Source organism: Ambystoma mexicanum, chromosome 6p (genome assembly GCF_040938575.1).
Source record: "Ambystoma mexicanum isolate Mex_15411 chromosome 6p, UKY_AmexF1_1, whole genome shotgun sequence".
NCBI classification, from domain to species: Eukaryota; Metazoa; Chordata; class Amphibia; order Caudata; family Ambystomatidae; genus Ambystoma; species Ambystoma mexicanum.
The window spans coordinates 839379402-839401806 of NC_090935.1; positions in this window are offsets into that span (position 1 = coordinate 839379402).

Genomic DNA, 22405 nt, shown 5'->3' on the forward strand with positions numbered 1-22405 from the left:
AGATACCCTCCATTCGTTAAAGAACTTTTCCCGAGTTCGTTGGGATTCAGATCTCCGTGTGGGGCCCTTTCAAACTCTCCCCTCCCTTCATCAACAACTAGTATTGCGTCCCATACATCATGAGACTCATCGTACATTAACTTTCAATATGAGGCGGAGAGGGGTTCGCCAACATCGGGGGTCAAGCACAGATACCCTCTGGTAAAACCAACGCCCCACCGACCCTCAAGAAAATGGGCCTCAAACTTTCTGTCATGTCGATTAAACATAAACCTCGCCAACAGTGGCAACACCCAAAGACAATATACGATTACCCACAGCATGGGGGGGGGGCAGAGGGCCGTGTAAACAATTGTATTGCGGAATATAACATCATCTTTATTTTCTTTTACCCACCCTGTCTCTGCGATCATGTGGGACCAGCACGACCCGCTGGGGGATGTCTAAGTTTTTTGAATTTCCAAATGCCTTTCACTTTATGCTTCCCCTGGCCTAGATCAGGATCTCGTTCTGTTTCCCCAAGGTTCCTGGGGAGTCTCCAACCAGCTCATTGATGGTTCTTTGGATGTATTCTTCCGTCACGAGTTGGTGGTTCTCGTCTTGCCATTCGAATGCCAAATAAGATGGGTGTCCCCAGCGGTACCTGACTCCCTTCTCCTGTAGCCATCTGGTGATCGCCGCACATTTCTTCCTCATTTGTAGCGTGAGGGCGGACAGGTCTTGGTAGAATGCCACTCAGAAATTATCGTATTGTATGTCTTATCTTAGAGTCCTCGCTCTCTCCAGTATCCTTGCTTTGTCTCTGTAATAATGGAATCTTGCCAGAACTGATCGTGGGATCCTACCACCTCCACCAGCTCGATGGACCCTGTTGATCAGGAAGGTTTCCCCAGAATAGGTTCCCAGGACAATCCTGATGATTTACTGTACCTTGCCCTCCAGACCAGCCTGGGTCTCCCCCTCCACCTCCATCAAGCCGAAGATCCGCAGGTTACTTCTCTGTTCGCGATTTTCCATATCGTCCACTTTGATACAAAGCTCCCCCTCCTGTCTCTACATCTCCCTGAACCTTGTTTCCATCTGTGTTTCCAGAAGGTCAGTGGACGCCTGATTGTTTTCCACCCCCTCCATTCGGTCCTCAAGTGTGGAGACTTTGACGGTGAGGTCGGCTAACTTGGCACCCATGTCCGTTCTCATACCCCTAATTTCATCTAGGATCATCTGGATGTTATTCTGCATACTGTTCATATCAGGGGCTGGTGTGAATGAGGCACCAGTTTCCATCGCTAGATCTCCAGGTGTGAATTGGTATTTTGCTAGAGTCTCTTTCCAACTCATGAGGTGTTTCTGCCCCTTGGTCTCTGTAATTTCTTGGTGTCCCGAGTGGTGTCTCCCGGGAGCGAGAGCTTATTCCTTTCCCTCCGCCTCAGCTCATGTGTGGTGTTACGTAACAGGCAAGTCCTCGTGGTTTGTTGCACTTGTGGAGGGCTCCCACATGGCTCAGGACCCTGCTTTAAAATCGCTGGTGTACCTTGCTCCTTCTTATCTTTAAGTTTGCCTCTTTACCTGAGGGGTGCTCTGGTCCCTTTGATGTTGGTCCATTTAGAGCTTCGGGGAGTTATCTATTTGTATCTCCAAGTGCAATGTCAGAAGTCTCTTTATGTTTTGGCACTCCCCTGACAGTGGCCCCCAAGTATTGTGAAGGGGGGACAGGAGCCCGGGGGGGTTGGACTAGGCCCCCACCCCTGTTTGTTGTTTGTTCTCACGGTTAAGCCCCCGGGAGGCCGGAGGATCCACTGCGGGGTCACCTAGGTAGCAGCACTTGGAGCCTTCGCTTGAGTCTGGCAGGCCGTGTAATGGACTGGGACTGTATACAAGGTGGGGAGGTGGGATAGTGCAGCGTGGAGTTTTCTTGTGGGAGTATGGTGTGTTTGCCTTCACTTGGGAGGGTTGATTCCAGCAGGTCCTATTTGCCTGGGTGGTGACCTCCAAGTGGTTCGCCCTGTGGAGTTCTTTAGTAGATCAAAGGGGGCCCAGGCAAGCTCCCACGTCGGCCCGCACCTATGAAGAGGCCGCCGAGGCAGCCGCGCCTTTATGGTGGCTCAGAGGACTTGCGATCCTCCAGGTGATTTGCCCTGTGGGGGGCCTACAGTGAGTCGGGGGGGCCCAGGTGCGTGCCCGCGTCAGTCTGGGCCTGTGTAGAGGCAGCTCCAGGAAGCCGCACCTTTATGATGGCTCAGAGGGACTCCTTTGGGGCGCTCAATGCCGCTGGGGCCCCAGCCTGGGGGAGGGAAGAGGAGGGTTTGCTCGAGTGGGGCACCCGGCTGTCAGTACACATTTCAACAAATCAGCCTAACCTCACCATGACCTCGCTCTCCACATACTCACACCTTTTATACCTTTCACAATTCCCCATTCATCTGTTCACTACTTGTTATCGCTTCCAAGAGTGTTTTTTCTGGACCATTCGCTGTAGGTGGGCGCGGAAGTTTCTGCAAATATGGGGGTGCTGTGATCACGTCGGGGTCTGCAGTTGAAGGCAAGTCCCTGAATGCTCACACCAGAGAGAATACAACCCGCTAGGGAAGAAATACCCAAGTCGATCTTGTGAGTATGACAAGTTTATAATCTCACAATCAGATGAGAGCAACAGCAAAGAACGTTCTGTCAAAAAGTAGTACAAGCAGAATCTTATAAAGCAAAACATTGTCATACATGATGCAATACATAGGGTACAATCACACGATGCTGGTTGGTTTGGGCCTGTACAGGATCTGCCTTCCCCATAAGGGATGCCAGGCCATCGGTTCTAGCCCAATCCACCGTCTTCCATCACGTGGGTGCTGCATTGATCATCTACTTCTCATGTCGAAGTTCAGAAAACAAATTATTTATACTCCTACCATACAACTACGGTATCACTCATACTGTGCACATGGCAGGCCTTAAGATGGGCACGAGGAGGTTCTGGGGCACTCTAACCTTCACAAACACACATTTTGCTCACTCCCTTTCACACCATTCGGCTCCATGGTCTCCACCCTCATTTTGAAATATAATTGAGTGGGGCCATCTCATGCATCCCTGGGGCTCCTAGAAATGGTTGCATGAGGAGCGCCACCTCCATTTGAGGTGAGGGGGAGAGGGCCACCACAAAACGTGTGACAGGCCCCCAGTGGGTGGGGCAGTAGGTTTTGGGCACCCCAGGGACAGATTGGCACACTAATGTGCCCATCTGCGCAAAGGGAAATTAGGTGAACAAAGAAAAAAATGGTAGGCTCCATTTAAGGGGGGGGTGAGGGGACCCCTAAACCACTGGGGAATTTCCCCAAGAGGGCTGCATGAGATGGCCCTCACTTCATTTTGGGTGGAGGGGGGAACCTCATGCAGCCCTTCCTAGGTGCCCCAGGCCACTTCTGTCATAGCTAATTCTGCTTCATTTGCTATTAGTGCTGTCCTAGTGGTTCTTGACTTCCTGTTACAGAAGGTTGACTATAGGTTCACCTATTCTTTGAAAGTGAACTAGCAACCCTATGTTACGGAGTATCCATACAGGTATCCATATTTTGCAGCACTTTCATTTTCATTTTGTCTTCACCTTTCACATACTGATTGAGGAACTGGCATAAAGATTTGAAAGATTTGTTAGGAATGTTACACATTGACGTGCACAGCCATTTGTATACTGGACGGTCTGGTTCAGTCGAATATAGAGGTTATTCTGAGTTTTCTGGGGATACTTTTGTAAGCAGTGTTTCTTGTTCCATGATGGTATTATTGATTTTTTCATATCCTCGTCCACTGCAATGGATGACAATTGTGGTTGTTTGATTTTGTTTGTATGCTTCTTCATTAAAATATGGTTCCGTGGTCGTTGTGTGACTCCATTCATCTCCACAAATATTTAAGAAGTTATTTTTGTTGACATTCCGTTTATTGAGAAGTTTCTTTTGTAGTTTAGTTCTTAGTTTTGTTACTGGTTTCATCCTATTTAACACTAAAATAAATAACTTCCTTTTGAGAAGGATTGCACTGTCTATGATAGCGTGTAGGATTAATTATCTACGGTAGGTTTTTAAGGGTTGAGGATGATTTCGGTCCTCTTCTTATTAAATTCTGAAAACTCTGTGGCGGCACATTTTTGCTAAAATACTTTTTTTTACTATGGCTTCTTGCTAGTATATCAGGATTTATAGGAGCATTGTTAGCAGTGGTGGTAGCCAAATTCTTGTAAAACATTTTCTGTTTTGTGCCACATTTTGATAGAGGAGGCAAAGTTTCGGTTGTTGAAGCTTCCTTTGTTTCGCTAAATGACTGTATTAGCTGATTTGTTTCAACTTTTTGTACAAACTCTGGTAGAGATGGATGCTTACTTTGGACACTTTTATTTTCATTTGCTTTATTTCTGCGATCCTTTCTACGGACTTGATTTTTGGTAGGCATTCTTTGGGGCCTGTTGTAAAAAAAGGTATGGGTTGGTCTGTTCTACAATGTATGTGTATGTGTGCATGCGTTTATGAGTTTCATGGGGAAGATGTTTGTGGTAGTGTGTGAATGTGCATTGGGCAGTTACAATGAGTTGGGAAGGCTATTTTACTGTTTGTATATTACTACACTGTGCTTCAGATGAGAGTAGAAAGTGAGCTAGCGGTGAGGAGAAGCATTAATAGTAAACGTAATGGTATAAAATTAAAACAGCTATTTCTTTTGTAGTACTAACATTCTAAGGCTTGTGTATGTTATTTGTGTTCCAAAAACACAGGGATTTGTGTGCAATCCTGCCTGTTAATCTTTGTTTAATAAATGGGGATTTGTGGGCAGAATGGTTCAGAAATCAATGTTTATTTTGGTGCGCAAATTACACAAATAACCCACACAGTCTCTTTGCTATTAGTGCTGTCCTAGTGGTTCTTGACTTCCTGTTACAGAAGGTTGACTACTGTCAGAAGTGTCCTTATCTAGTTGGGCCTGGAGTTCTTCTTCGTGTTGCTGTTCATTGTGCAAAATTGTTTTGTACTGCGTAAAGTTCACATCGAAGATAGCGCTTTCATTTGCTTTGAAAGCGTTTTCATAGCAGTAATAGTTATCTAGTATCTCTTCCTCTTTTCTCCATGGTTTAAAAAGTTGTAGCAGGGACAGGTAATATAGTTCTTTCTGTTGAGGAGTTTTTAATGACAATTTGACATGATTAACTAAGGTTTGTTTGGTAAGTTTCACTAAGCTGCCTTCAGAATCTGTCACTCTATATCTACCTTTGCTTTCATCGGGTTTTATAATATTTTTGTGTGCAAAGTTTTGGGCTATGTGGTATAGACACATGGTTTCCAAAGTGGTACTCGTGTTCGGGTAGTATGTGTCCAGTAAATTGTCTAGTATAATTGTATAATTGTCCAGATAATTTTTGGCAATTGTTTCTATGTCCTCATATGATTTCCGAACTCTTTTTCTAGATTTAGCAGGACCAAGACTTAGCCATACTATATTTTCAGATTTTCCATACAAAGCAGTACTGGTTACACAATCCGCAGCTTCATAGGTGCCACATTCTCTATGAGAGAGCATTTTTATGCCTAGGCTGTACAATTTCTGAGATAGTGGGCCTCATTACGACCCTGGCGGAAGACCATGGTGCTATTAGCACCATGGTCCATGCTGGTAAATTACCTACTCCGCCATGGAGAAAGGGGAAATTACAACCCCATTACAATGTTGGCGGGGCGGTAATTCCCCCTTCCTCCATGGCCCTTCCCCATTCCCATTTTTGCCCAATAGAGCTCAATGGGAATGGGGAAGGCGCTAAGTACGGTGCCGCAAATTGCAGCACCGTAATTAGCACCAAGGTCCCTTTGCGGGTCCCTACTTTAACGGCTGGTCTACGCCAGCCGTTAAGGTTGGGTCCCACAAAGGGACCTCATAATTAGGCACTAATAGGTTCCATCAACCCATTAGCGCCTGGGTCGTATTGAGGCCCAGTGTTTTGTCTGATGGTAGGTCATTCCAGAGGTCTTGAAGCTCTGTGTTTTCTGCTTTTGTTAAGTAGTCTGTAACATATTGTGCAACTACATTGGAATTGTCTGCAATGTACTGCACATCTATGTTTGCATTCTATAAGAGGGCAACAATTGCATTGTAATCATTGATATATTTAGATTCTTCTGTTCTTTTTATGTAATACGTGTTCTTAGGTGATTTACCTTTAACACTATGTCGAACTGAAGACATGAAGTTGTTAATTTCACCTGTTTCTGTAACTTGTCTAGGGAAACCAAAGCGGCATTTGGTGTAGTATTTCCCTTTGCTTTTGTATTTGTGTCGACAATATTTGCCACATTTGTGTCTTTGAAATTGTACAATCTGTCCATGAAGGTCACAAGTGACATATTTTTGGATGAACTGCAAAACAGTGGCATCACTGTCCTGACTACATTTAGATGCACCTTTAATCCATAAAAGCATGTGGATATGGGGTGCTCCTCTGGTTTGGTATTCTTTTCTCCAAAAGAAGTGTTGCACTTCTCCGAGGGGAGGAACAGTTTTATTACAACTAAAGTGTAGCATAGCAATGAAACAATGGTGGAAATATCTTGAAACATTAACAGGATCTAGAGAGCAAAGTTCTACAGGTGTTAGTATATCTATGTTGATTTTGTTGTTTGATATGCGTAGGAAATCATGTAAATCTTCCCATGCATATTCTGTACAACTTAATGTAACAAACCAAGTGGGTGGTCCAAGGTTTCTGATCATACAACGTACATCTCCGTGCCATCAGAACCAGAATTCTTTAGTACCACGCATGTTTTACAACAGATTTGTTATGCTTGATTGTAAAACCTCATCTTTTTCTTGCACTTTTTGTATTAATTGCGTAGCTGACATATTTTGAAAGTGGGTTCCAGATTTCAATATGTGGGCAACTCCGTAACATAGGGTTGCTAGTTCACTTTCAAAGAATAGGTGAAATATGTATTCCACAATTTGTCTAAATCTGGGATCTTCAGAATACATTAGTAATGAGCGGTATTCTGATGCTGTTATCTGAGTGGGTCTATCATCGCATCTTCCTCCTTTGCCAGTAGGAAATAGCAGTGGAAAAGCAAGTGCTTCTATACTTTTTTCCCATATGCTCATTGGTGACCCTTTGGTTTGTCGCATTTGGTAAGTTTCTAGTGCATCATCTATGCTCTCATTAGAGTGCAATGGATGAATTGTATAATGGTCGAAAAGAGTGGATACTGCAGCAGGATCCAGAAGTTCAAATTGACCAGTTTCTGATGACTCTTGAATTATTTCAGTTGTTTCCTTTAAGCTTTCTTCAATATTTATTTCTTTGTAGTATTCATTTTTGTCTTTCAGATATTGCAAGGCTTGTCTAACTTTATGTAAGTCCACGAGTTGTTGCCCAGTTGTTTTGTCTTTTGTTGGTAAACCATTTACTAAGACAATTAAAGAATGCTCTATTGGATGTTGCACTCCTAGAGTGTGCACATTTTCTGTGAGATCTAATTGCATATAAACTATTTTGCCACGAATGCCTTTCACCAATTCAGAGGGAGGTAATTTTACTGGTTTTGGTTGAAGTCTTATTATTGCTTGAAATGGGTGTACTGTTTGAATTATGATGCTCTCATACAAATTGAGTTGTTGCAGGGGTTTTGGTAGTGGGAATAATTCCAAATTATTTGTGATAGCACGTGAAGGAGTTTGGTTGTTGTCAAGTTTTGTAGTGCAGTAACTGCAGCATATTAGGGGTTCACTTATTTCATGTTTGTTTTCTGCTAAAAGGTAGCAGCTAATTCAAACCATTTTGAATCTTTATTGTCTTCTATTTTGTATTGTACGTCTATAATTTTTGTGTTACTTTTGTAAAAAGTTCTGCGGCAACCCACACACACATGGTTTGGTACTTCAGTGGATGTACTTTTAAATGTTAGTATTTCTTTTTTGTATGTGTGTAATAGAAGGTTGCCATGTGCAGAATTGTTGCTAGTCTGTTCTAAAACTATTGCATTTTGTAAGTGGCTTTCACTTCCAAAATATTTTCTCTGGATACGGTCGATTTCTTCTTGTAGGTATTTGGGTGTACCATGCAGAAGAGTGTTATTTAAATTGGCTAGTTCTAAAGCTGGACTTTTAGCATAGTACAGTTTATACACTTGATTTCTTACATTTGAATGATGTGTTGATATCATTTTAATATCATGGAAGGTGCTTTTGCAAATAGGTCCTGTAATGCAGGCTAATGGTTAATGAATGCCCTTGTTGTCCTGTGTATTTGCGCACTGGACAGGTATCCATATTTTGCAGCACTTTCATTTTCATTTTGTCTTCACCTTTCACATACTGATTGAGGAACTGGCATAAAGATTTGAAAGATTTGTTAGGAATGTTACACATTGACGTGCACAGCCATTTGTATACTGGACGGTCTGGTTCAGTCGAATATAGAGATTATTCTGAGTTTTCTGGGGATACTTTTGTAAGCAGTGTTTCTTGTTCCATGATGGTATTATTGATTTTTTCATATCCTCGTCCACTGCAATGGATGACAATTGTGGTTGTTTGATTTTGTTTGTATGCTTCTTCATTAAAATATGGTTCCGTGGTCGTTGTGTGACTCCATTCATCTCCACAAATATTTAAGAAGTTATTTTTGTTGACATTCCGTTTATTGAGAAGTTTCTTTTGTAGTTTAGTTCTTAGTTTTGTTACTGGTTTCATCCTATTTAACACTAAAATAAATAACTTCCTTTTGAGAAGGATTGCACTGTCTATGATAGCGTGTAGGATTAATTATCTACGGTAGGTTTTAAGGGTTGAGGATGATTTCGGTCCTCTTCTTATTAAATTCTGAAAACTCTGTGGCGGAACATTTTTGCTAAAATACTTTTTTTTACTATGGCTTCTTGCTAGTATATCAGGATTTATAGGAGCATTGTTAGCAGTGGTGGTAGCCAAATTCTTGTAAAACATTTTCTGTTTTGTGCCACATTTTGATAGAGGAGGCAAAGTTTCGGTTGTTGAAGCTTCCTTTGTTTCGCTAAATGACTGTATTAGCTGATTTGTTTCAACTTTTTGTACAAACTCTGGTAGAGATTGATGCTTACTTTGGACACTTTTATTTTCATTTGCTCTATTTCTGCGATCCTTTCTACGGACTTGATTTTTGGTAGGCATTCTTTGGGGCCTGTTGTAAAAAAAAGGTATGGGTTGGTCTGTTCTACAATGTATGTGTATGTGTGCATGCGTTTATGAGTTTCATGGGGAAGTTGTTTGTGGTAGTGTGTGAATGTGCATTGGGCAGTTACAATGAGTTGGGAAGGCTATTTTACTGTTTGTATATTACTACACTGTGCTTCAGATGAGAGTAGAAAGTGAGCTAGCGGTGAGGAGAAGCATTAATAGTAAACGTAATGGTATAAAATTAAAACAGCTATTTCTTTTGTAGTACTAACATTCTAAGGCTTGTGTATGTTATTTGTGTTCCAAAAACACAGGGATTTGTGTGCAATCCTGCCTGTTAATCTTTGTTTAATAAATGGGGATTTGTGGGCAGAATGGTTCAGAAATCAATGTTTATTTTGGTGCGCAAATTACACAACCCACACAGTCTCTTTGAGGAACAGTAAGAATATAAAGGTAGTACTGTACTTACTTTTTATTGTGGAATGACCAGGTTTCTTCGGATATGTTGCTTGCAGTGTAGATGCTGTTGATTTTCAGGAGAGTGGCCTACACTGCAATTGTGAAAGGAAGAAGTTAGTAATTTTGTGTGTTTAAAGCAGTGATGTTAATGTACACGTTCATTTTTCAGCTTTTGTGGGAGTGTGTGCATTGCATTGCACTATGTGCCGACATTATATGTTATTTGCAGTATGTTAGTTGAACCTGCTTCGCAAATGAGTACAATTTTCAGTTCATGAAATTCCCTTAGGGTTTTTTTTTCAGCTGGGTTATACATAGCAGAGAGGTTTGGAAGTGATAGGTCATTATAGTAGATGGGAACAACTTGAATACTTTCATATTATAAGTAGGAATGTGAAAAATCGTGAGCACCTGAGAGGGAGATGTCACCACAGCAATCGGGAATGTTTATTTTTCTCATACAATCGCATTGGAAGTAGCATTAATTTAGGCGGAAGACAGTCAAAAATTGTGACCATTTTTAATGGAAAATCGTGTTTCGCGTGTAAATCGGGAGGGTTGCTACATATGTATAGGTTATGCAGGAGATAGTAAGAAGTAGTGTGATTTTTTAATGAAAAATCGGAAGTGTTGCGTTTAAAACGGGATCGTTGGTATGTATGTATTGGCTATGCAGATTTAGTTGCATTAATTTGTTTAAATGTAATCATAAGAGTTGCACATGAACTCTGAATAAAATATGCATACCTGTACTTTGTAATCATGCAAGTGGGTATGCATGGAGCTGTAAGTAGAAATCCACGACACTTGCACAGTAGTTTTTGTAGTAGGTGCTTTGCAATGATATGAGAATTGTATTCAGAGTGATCAACAGTACATTTGAAGTGCGGAACTCTGATGACGGAGTTAGATGTAGAGGTCTTGGATGTGATTGGTGGATGGTTGTGTGACTGCTTAGCTGTGTCCAATGAGGGAATGGATTCATGAGTGATGTGGAAAGGTTAGAAGGACTGGCTAAGAGTTACGTGCCGCACGGACACCGTGATTGTCTGCGGGTAGGGCGTGCCACATCCGGGGTTTTACAGCAAATCCAGCATGGAAAGGGGACTGTAGGCATCAGCTAATCAGATGTTGACATTGTTGATTTGTGTGGAAAGAGAGTGTGTGTAGTGAAGATGGCAGAGGTGGAGTCAGTCAGGGTGTTGGTGCTCGATGATATTTTTGTCCATGGTTTTACAGCACTATTCAGAATAGAGGCATGTGGCAAACAATTTCTATTTCAGAGGAGTGGAGGTGGTGTGGAGCGCTGGGATGATTGCAATGTAGCGGCAATTCTCCAAGTTTGCATAGATATGCGTAGGATGACCAGTACCCATGTGGTAGTTTTGCACTATGGTGCTTCCCATTTGGGCTACGTGAGTTCACCTACTTTCTTGGGAGATTTGGAACAGTTGGTTCAAGCAGTCATTAACATCTTTCCAACTGCAAAAGTAATTTTTTCTGGCGTACTCCATAGAGCAAAATGGGACAACAGTTCTGTTTTTTGTGCTGATCAAAGTATTGGTAGGTGTGCCATCAATCGTGGCATGCGTGCTTTCATGCTAAGAGCTGGTATGTTTTTTTTGCAGCCACGAGAACATTGTTTCCACTAATGTGGCTTATTTTGAAGCCGATGGTGTTTCTTTATCTTTTTTGGGAAATGCCATGTTCTTTTGGAATGTAAGGCTTGCTTTGGAGAAGGTTATGTGATGATTGTAGAAGTAAACTAAGAACAAAAAAATAAAAAAACAAAACATGACAGGTGTCTGTCAGGCATCTGCAAAGAAAACCCAAAAAAAACATCTCTTTTCAGAGCCCACCGTAAAGGGGAAAAGGGGAATACTATTTAAATGTACAGTCATCACGCTCAGATCCTCTACATGTCCGCGGACATGGCAGTAGTTTGCAGGCGGCGCGTATTACATACAGGGATTCTGGGGTGGAGAGGCATGCAAATGAGAATGAGTGAAGCTAGGGATAAGTTCAATGGGTGTGTTCTGAACAGAGAGATTTAGTGAGAACCTCTTTTTTGCTGAGAGGAGAACAGACAGCTATGGCTGTGTGTGCTCGAAAACAGATTATCTGGATTTTGGGAGACTCATGGATACATTGCTTGAAGGTGTATGCAGAACGGTGTGGTATATCTGCAGATCTTGGATTCCCTCATGTGGAAGCGCACTGGCATGGAGTGCGTAGAATGAAGTGGCTGGACTTGATACCTCTCTGTGCTACTCTACAGACAGAGTGTCATCCTGATATAATTATCATTCATTGTGGAGGAAACAGTTTAGGGCATGTCTCTGGAATTTCATTGCAATTTGCAATGAAGGAAGGACTTGAGAAGATCATGGACATGTTTCCAAATTGCCAAGTAATTTTTTGGTGTATTGCACAAAGACAAATGTGGCTGCGTTCTGCTTTATTTGATCCAGAAATGGAGAAAGCAAGCCACAATGTCAATAAGGCTGTTTGTGCTTTTCTAAGAGATGTTGGCATGTCCTCTTTCCATAATGACAATACTTTGTTTCGTAGCACTTTCATTTTTCGCAGTGATGGAGTCCATCTTACATATGCTGGCAATCAGATTTTTCTTTGAAATGTACAAAATGCATTTCAAGCTTTTTTTTAATTCATTGTCACCTATTTTGCATTACATTTTGACGAATCCAAGTTTTCCAAACACACAAAACACCACCAGAAGGCTCTTTTCAGAGCCACCACTTACTCCCAGAGAAAAGTGCATTGGTTTTGCTAGGGCTGCACCCCAAATTTGTATCTGTCCTAGGACTGTCCACAGACTTTTAAAAAATGCGCAGGGCCCTGCACTGTTTATTTGACACTTCTATTTTTAAACTGTGAAAGGCAGCTCTGAAAAGAGCAATTTTTTTGTGGTTTTTGTTGTTTTATTTATTTTTTAATTTTTTTACACACGACACAGTAGGAGAGGAGGGGAAAGGAGGGTATGGAAGGGACACCAACCATGGGGATAAGAAAGGGCAGGTAGAGAGAGAAAGATGTAGGGTGGGCCTTATTTAGGTAGGTAGCAGTTCTTCTGGTGCTCCGTGACCGTAGTCTTGAAAGCACTTGGAAGACTCTGCCCCCTGCAGAGTAGTGCATCACAGTACATACACAATATTGTGAACCTCGAAAGGTAAGGGTCAACAGCATCACAAATGGCCTGTGAGGCAGCTGGAGGGATGCGCTCTCCCACAGCAGTGTCTCTTGTGGTGAGAGGACGGACCCAGAGGATGCTGCGGAGGAACTCAACCTACTACGTTCTTTACGTGGTAGCACCTTGCGAATGTCTGCACTGTGGAACGAAGTTAGGTGTTGCTTCATGGTTGTTGTACCAAAGCTGTACGCACCAGGTCTCCCACAACTCAGCACCAACTTGCACTGTTTACAGTTGACACTAGGTTCGCACGTGCTTTTGGTACATTACCAAAAATGGTAAACAACGCCCACAACTATGACTCCCGGCGAGTGCTGGTAGTAGGGAGTTTCTCCACCTCATTCTATTCATCCTCTTCTTCCTCGCTCTCTACATCCTCATGTGTATTTCCCTCTGCATGCCCTTGGGGAGGTGGTGGCAGTGGAGGGTTTGCGGGTGGTGCTGAGGCTGATGTAGCAACAGCAGCCATGGATGCCATTAGGGTTCGTGAGATAATCTCCGCTACAGCACTAACGGCAGCAAAACTCAATCTACAATCGTCAGAAGTACAATGAAGATGAGCTTGGGGGTGTGGCCTTTTATAGGGGTGGAAGGGAGCGCCTCGTGACCATATTGAACACTCAAAGGCATTGAAAAAGTTCCAAACATGTTGAAATCTAGGGCCATTGTATGCGACATGTGAAATGGTGATTTTGCATTGTAAAATAATTTGGCATGTTTGCATAAGTTCTTTTGAAATGTTGCGGAAGCGGACAAAGTGCGCAAATTATGACACATGCTCAATGTGGGTGCGGTCACATGATGACGTTGTGAATCCATCCGTGAAGGAAATGGGTGACCGCAGGACACCACATGCACAGGAAGGGTTGTGCGCATGGGCGCGGGTGTTCTACAGACATTGTTCGGGTCCTGAAACTAATTAAAAGTGCAACACAAGTGAGACGGACAGTTACGGACAGGGGCAATGTTCACAAGACTTACGGGTGTGGTACGCATGTGCGTAGATGTTCGGCTGACTGTACGGCCAGGTACAGGGTCCTTAGGACACCTCCATTTTGTTTGACTATGGACATGCTGGACACCGCGCCTGTTCTACGGAGAGTTCCATCATGGCTGCGGACGGTAAGGACAGGTATAATGTCCTTAGGACACTCCCTGTTTTTTAATTTACGTACATCCCGGACACCTGGTGTGTTCTAAGAACAGTTTCATCTTGCTTGTGAACAGTACGGAGAGGTAGAATGTCCTTTGGACGCCCCCATTCTGTTGATTTACGGACATCTTTGACAGCTGGTGTGTTCTAAGAACAGTTTCATCTTGGTTGCGAATGTAACGGGTAGGTGTATTGTCCTTTGAACATCAATATTTTATTAATTACGGACAGGCCGAACAGGCGCGCTGTCCGCGGACATTTTAACTCTTTTAAAAAAAAAAAAAATTGACCCAGACAATTCCACTAAAAGTAACATAACAATTTTTTTATTAAACAGACATACATCAATTAAGAGAGAGAGGGGGAAGCATACACTGAAACAAATATAGGGGAATTAGGGTTTTCCACAGGCTGGTTGTGAGGGGATGAAGGGATGGAAGTTTCGTCAAAACGTTTATGTTGTTCTTGAGGGTTTGGGGATAGTTCACTGGGAAATGGAGAAGGGGGACAGGTACATGTGAGACAGTGATATCGGATTGTTCCTTTCACGTGCTCCTCCACAAATTGCCTTAATCCATTAAAATTCTCTTTTAGCATGTCCAGTTTGTCTTCTATGAGTTTCAGGGTGTCTTGCACTGTGTCTTTTGGTGGACTTTCTTCACTTTTTCCCTGGTCTGGTCAAAATAAATATATATATGTTAAGTACCCATAAAGTACTGACTACTAATTTGCTTATGTAGAGAAGTGTGTACCATTATTATCGCTATCTTCTGACATTTCGCCATGCGGAAAATTCTTCTCCAGCCACTCCAAAGTACTGCACATTTCTGTATCAAAACAACAGAAATATATTATTTGTTCTGCACCTCATACAAAACGTGTACACACATATAAGAAAAATGAAGTTCACTTATTACTTTCTTGTAATTTGTATTTGTTGTGTTGTGTTCGTCTACTGTCGCTCATAGCTGCACAGTTTCTGTGAGGTAATTACGTTGGAGGCATATCTTTTTTTGTTATGGTATAATCCATTTCATTCTACATGGTAATTAAATGAATGGGTAATGTGTGAGAAGTGTAGGTTTGAATGGTTATTTATTACTACTATGTGCTGCTTTTTAAACTTGTGCATTTTTCATATGGCATGATAGAACAATTTCAGATACCCCCTGAGTGTTTGGGTAGTGTTGATCTTGTCCGCGCCCGTCCGCGGACAGGCGCTCAGTCTGTGCCCTTCAAATATCATTAGTGAGGGGGTTCAGTATGTTCTATTTTACATGTATATAAAGTACGGGAATTATAGTACATATCTCCCAAATTCACATGATGAAAGTGTATATTCAGTAAAAAAACTTTGTTAAAGGGACGTTATGGTTAAGTTGCCCTACTAAAAACCTGTGAAATTCAGCAAAAAAAACTTTGTTAAAGGGAAGTTATGGTTAAGTTGCGCTACTAAAAACCTATGAAATTCACAAAAAAAAGTTTGTTAATGGGACGTTATGGTTCGAAATAAAACCGAAAAACCCTTGAAATTCGTCAGTTATGGTAAGCTAAGCAACCTTAATTCGCGCCACCACTGTGCAGTTTTTTTTACTGAATATAGATATAGATAATGTAAATGTGATAAATGTTTACTAAGACTCCCTTAGCTTACATACATATAATATAGAAAATACTGAAACCTCTGCCCCCGCTAGTGATTTTGATGTTAGCGGACCATGCGCATCTCCGCGGACTGACGCCGTCTCCATCAACACTATCCAAAAACTCAGGGGGTATCTTACATTATTGTATCAAACAATACAAAACACCAAACATGTTCAAAAAGCACCACATACATACCTTACATCTAATAATAAATAAGAAATGGAATGCAGGCAGCCCACACCACAAGGGACCACCCTACACCCCTGGGCATGCCTCACAGGCAGCCCATCACCCAAGACCATGACCTGCAGGCAGCCCACATCACAGGGGACCACCCTACACCCCTAGGCATGCCCCGCAGGCAGCCCAACCACCCTGACCATGCCCCGCAGGCAGCCCATCCACCCTGACCATGACCCGCAGGCAGCCCATCACCCCAGACCATGACCCACAGCCAGCCCATCACCCCAGACCATGACCCGCTAGCAGCCCATCACCCCTGACCATGCCCTGCAGGCAGGCCGCATGGCACCATGCACTTGGGAGCCCTGACACAAGTCCCCCCACCCCACCCCCATTGATGGCAACCTGCCAGCAGGCCCCGACTCATTTCCCCGACCCCACCCACAGTGACAGCAACCTGCCAGCAGGCCCCGACTCATGTCCCCCACCCACAGTGATGACAACCTGCCAGCAGGCCCCAACTCATGTCCCCCACCCCACCCCCAGTGACGGAAACCTGCCAGGAGGCCCCGACTCATGTCCCCCACCCCACCCCCAGTGATGGCAACCTGCCAGCAGGCCCAGACTCATGTCCCCCCACCCAACACATCATCATAATCCAGATCCATGGCCCTTATGGCCACCCAAATCCCACCCCACGCCACCCCAGTCCAAACACCCAACCAAGCATTCCATCCACTCCACATTGAATTCCCCATTTCATGATAGATACCAAATAACCAGCATCCCCATGAATACATGTCCGTCAGACCCACACAATGGGGAATATGACTGAGAAAACCCACATTGTGACATGCATGAAACCAATGAACGAAGGTCACAGAAAGTAGAATATAAAAATGTATTAAATACCAAACTGAATGAATAAAATGAAAGCACACAAGAAAACAAAAAAATAAATCCAAGTACGGATGTTCAAAATTAAGCAACAAAAATTAAGGCTGAAAACAATAAAATCCAAAGTAAAATGGCCCCAAAGCGTCAGTCCATAAAATAAAATCCACAGTTCCAAAAAAAGCAAAGCATTCCTCCATGGGTCAAAAATTAAAGTAAATCCAGGTCCATAACTATATACAAATGAATATTCAAGGGTCCATGAGCCCAACAATCCAAAGGAAACCTAACCAAAAACCTACCTAATGAATAACTATTTACAAAAAGGCAGGGCATAGTCCATGCGCCCAAAGAAAAATAAAAAAGAAAGGAAACATACACCTACATAACTATTTACAAAGACAGCGTGCCAGTCCTATGGCTCATTTAGCGATGTTCCGGGCCAGGGCATCATCGAACTCCACGTCGATGTTCCGGAGGCGGGCCTGTTCCCGGGCCTTGAAGTCTCACATGGAATCCCTCAACTCCCTGTGAGTTTCCTTGAGGCCCTCCACCCGCCTCAAAGCCCGGTGCATGGAGTTCTCCGCCCTGACCATCCTGAGCCGTGCCCGCTCTGCCTGCGGCCTCTCCGCATCTATTTGCTGGCCCAACCGCTGGCACACGGAAGACACTCCCAGTCCGGGGTCCTCCTGCCCTTCGGCCGATGCCTGCCACCGGGGTGTTGATGGCCCCGAGCTGGGATGCCTCCCACACTGAGCCTGCTGCTGCGGGCCGATTGAATCCCCCAGCGCCGTCGTGCACGTGCCCTGCCCGATTATGCCGGCACATCCTGAATCTGCTGGGGTCCAGTTGGAGGGGTGGCCAAGCCTGCTGGATCTCCGACTCCCCACTGTGGCAGGGATGGGATATCCACCAAGATGGCTGCACTGGTTGGGGAAGGTCCACAGGGAGACCTGGTGGCATCTGGGCCAGAAGACAGCACAGAGAATGACTGGCGTATAGTGTGCACAGAGGAGGAGAGGACCGCAAGACAGAGCGACGCATGGAGGAAACCCCTGAACACGAGCCCTTTCAACTGGGCCACGTTAGCACACATCTCTTTGTGATGACGTGCGTGGTCTCCCCAGGAAGCATGCACGTCATCACAAATTACACGTGTGCGCAACATGACACCAGTGAGGACAGACTCGATCCTGTCACAGGTCCCCACATCTGCAGATAGAGGAGTGCCAGATGACGTGGAACTGCCCCCTACTTGCAGGCGTGCCTGGGACGGGGTATCCCTGCTGGTGCATGGTGATGCAGTCACAGTGTCAAGGACAGTGACATGCACAGGCCCCTCCACAGCGACCTGTGCTGCCTCCTGCCCCTTCCCCTGGACTGCACCACTTGCACCAGTGATACCACCCCCACCAGGCCCCATGTGCAGCTTGGATGTGGCCTCCTCCTGCTCCTCCTCCTCCTCCGTACACACCACCAACCTGGATGTCTCCGCACTGTCTTTCGCCATTGCCAGCCCCTGTGGGAGCAACCCACCCCTTCCGCTGCAGCCGTAGTGGCAGACGCAGCACCAGTCCCCTCACTCCCAGATGATGGAATGTCCTGGGAGGGTGATGGGACTTGCGTCGCCGGCCGATGCGGCTTTCCTCCACAGCCCATCTCCGCCCTCTACTTCACTCGCTGCTGTGTAAAGGGAGACCTTAAACACAAGCATCAGGGTACTGTAAAATAGTCCCCTAGACACAAAGCAATAGCACATGAGTGGCACTGTCAAACATCACTTCCATCATGTCCCTCCACAACACATGGGTCAGTGCAGGCAACACACATGCAGGAACAGGCATGGCACATGCAACAAACATTTGCATCCATGTCCAACATCCAATGGTGGCCTGAAAGTCACATGCATCATAGGATATGCTGATCACATGCACACACATCACTGGAGGGTCATGCATCTGGCCCCGTATACCCCCAGACACAGTGGATACAAGGATGACTAGGCTGTATCAGTGAATCAACACATCATCACAGACATGTGTCATACATCCATGGCATTGACCAGTCACTCACACACTACTCAGACACACGGACATGTACACCATGCATGTCCATGACAGCAGCACCCATCTCTCACACCCCAAACATGTCCAAGTGCAGACACAGGAATGCATACATGTGTGCATTCCGCCTGCTGCTCCGCATGATGCATTGTAACACATACACCATCCATGTGGGTCACGCCTGACCGGACTCACATGCAGCACCATCATGTCCCTGCACACACACATCCATACATAACCCATGTCACACATACAGCCAAGTAGCTAACTACCAGCACACTGCAACATGCACTGTTCAAAACGGGAATGCATGGGCAGTTACCGCTCGACTCCAGATGGGCCTGCATCCTGAGGATCTGGTGATGAAGCACTGGGCAAATGCGCTCCAGGACCCTCATCTGCTGGGTGGTAAGGTGGACCCAGAGCCCCAATGCATCTGCTGCGTCCAAGAGGTGACAGGCCTTCTTGAGGGCTTCTGGACATGTTTGATGTCGCGGAGTGCCACCCCCTCTGTGTTGATGGCACCCACTATGACCTTCCAGATCCTCTTCCGTCCTTCCTTGTTGGCACGCAATGATGTGAAGAGGGCATCATAATGCCCTAGGACTTGCTCCACCAGGATGGCAATTTCATTACCACTGAAGCTGGCAGACCTCTGCCTCCCTGCTGGGGGGTTGCCACTGGTGCCGATGGTGTTGTGCCGGACATGGCAATCCCTGAGGCAGGTGTGAGTGGGCAACTGGGTCCTGGGGCTGGGCTGTGGAGTGATGGAACTGCAGTCGGGAGTCTTCTCTTCCAGCAGGGGTGGTCGCAGCAACTGGACCCCTGCAGTTGGCTGACGTGCAGGCACCAAATAGCAGGGCACTTGGCCAGCAGGTAGGTAGGCAGCAGCAGATAGCTCGTGGGAGGTGGCTCGGGGCTCTGGGAGGCCGGAAAATGGCCTTCCGGGCAGTAGCATGGTCTTTTGTGTGTTGTTGCGTGGCCAGCTTGTTGCAGAGTGATTTGGCACTTTAAAAAAAGCACATCTGCATGTAATTCGAGGAAAGGGCCTTAGCGCGTAAGCACGCCAGTGACATTACATGCCTGGGTGTTGCCTTCAGCATGGGTTAAGGTGAGCGCGGGCCAGCATTCCACTGTACGTTCTGTACGTGGAGACCGACGCGTGTGTTTACTCTTCTGGAATCATACGCGATTACTTCACAGTGTTTGAAGTTCATACCTCTTCTTTTGCTGGGATGTTGCCTACACGCACAAGCGCATGTGTTTTTCTTTTTCTTTTTCACGCAAAGCAGGAAGTGAGTCACTCACACTATTTTTCCCACTGTGGTTCCCCCTGTGCATCGCGTACCGTTTTCAAGGTCATAGTAGCCTCTGTGTTCCACGCGTACATGTTTTTTGTGTCCCTGGGTGCCACACCGTACTGCTGGAGGTTAGATCCAAGCACATGGGCTACCGGGGTCACGTGCACATTTTTATTTTGTAATTTTACTATTTTTTGTTTATAATTTTTGTCAATTTTTTAATTTTTATATATTTTTTTATTTTGGGGGGGCCTGAGCGTTGTTTGACCCATCATCTTTCCCCAGGGGTCACAGACAGCCTTGCAGGAGCACAGGGGTACCTATTCCACCCAGTACCCTGCCCCCTTAAACCCAATTGCCCAGGACAATTGTTGAGTACACCTCCCATTGGCTATTTACCATCTGTGCCATGGTCCGGAGGCCACGAAAGGGTAAGGGGTGCAAAGATGGGCGTCCTCCCAGGGGTGTGCGTGGTCGGGCACATGGGTGAAGAGACCAGGGGGGGGCAGGAAGTCCAGGGTGGCCAGTGTGACTAAAGAGGGGGTAGAGGCAGGGGTGCCCCACTGGGGTGGGACGCCCAGCCACGTGCTGGTGCAGACATGCCACCACCCCCTGTGGCTCCTGGCAATGCAGGTGTTGCATCACAACCTGGCACCCTTATGACCCAACAGCAACTTACATCTGCTGTCACAAGCCCACCTCTGGTGGTACCTTCAGGTGCAGCCGTGGGGACCACCACCCAGGCTCGGAGTCGGGCAGTGCATGTTGCGTTGTGTGACGAGGACTCCAAGGACAATTTCCATCTTGTCCGGAGGTGCGGGTCACGTGGGTCCAGTGTAGCTGTGACTGGGGCACACGTATCTGGGGCAGTTATGACATCTGCTGCCCCAAGCAGCCAGGTGGTGGTAACTGCATGGGCAGATGCAGCCAACACCACCGGTGCAGTGTGTCAGACCCAAGCCAGACCTTCTGTCCTCATTCCAACACACACTGCTTTGGTTCAGTCCACCATCGCCACTGCCCCCACTGATCAGGGCCACATTGGCCACTCAGGGTCAGTACAATCGCCCAAAAGGAGGAAGCGTGCTCCTGCGCAAGAGGCTGGCACCCCTGACATGTCTCCGGCCTCCCACACGTCGAGGAAGAAGCCTTTCGGCACGCAAGAACTGGCACACCAACGCGATATGCTTGTAGGCCCACAGTGCCATATAACGCATTACAGGCGTTAGGTCCACTGGCAGCATGTTGCGGATGGTTTGACAAACATGGGATTCCAGGTGCGCACGGCTCAGGACTGCTACAAGCGTTGCTACAAGCGTTGGAATGACCTCCGACGCAGTGCAAAACAAAAGGGTGCCTCCAATTATTCCATGTCTCTGGTGGGCCACCACCAGAGGAGGATGAACTCACTCAGCATGAGGAGATCACTGCAAAGTTCATCCCGGAAGAACAAATCCATGGAGTGGGAGAGAGTATGGATTATGATGCATCATCCGGTGAGTATTGATGCGTGTTACTCAATGACATGTGTGTTTGGCATGTGTGACCCTCCCAGCTAAAACTTGGCTCCTTCTTTTCATCAATCTCCCTCTCTACCTGTGGTGTTCACTAGGGGTCCGACCTCTCGGCCTCACTTTACAAACAGTACCTGGCAGCTCTCACCTACTGCATTTTCATTTCTTGCTACGACTTCCAGTGCTATGCTGATGACACTCAACTCATTTCCAGGCTGCCCTTGGCCACCTCTTCTCCCTCCCTCATTTCTGATAGCCTCTGACATTTGAAATTGGTGTACAATCTCTATCTAAATGCCAGCAAGACTGACATCCTCCTCCTCTGTACACCTTCACCATCCTTTCCCCTCACTCTCTGGCCAGCCCCCCTTGGCCCTCCTCCTACCTCCACCTGCAAGGCCAACAACCTCAGGGTCTCTTTTGACGCCACACATTCCTTTTCCACACATTTCTGACGTTTCTTGAGATATATTAACTTCCTCCTTAACCTCCTTAGGGGTACTGTGCCTTTCCTATCGTTCACCTACATGCTCACACTCTCTCAAGCTCTAGTTGTCTCAAGGTTAGACTACTGTGACAGGCTCTTTCAATGTTCTACCTGCCTCCACACTCTGCCCTCTACCACTAATCCAGTACAGGACTGCAAGACTTGTCCTTGGCCTCAAGCCCTGGGATCCTATCTTTCCAGCTCTGAAATCCCTCCATTGGCTACCAGTGGATGCAAGGATGATACTTCAGACCCTCTGCATTGTGCACAAGGATTTTTGGGGCCTGGGTCCAAAATACCTTTAACT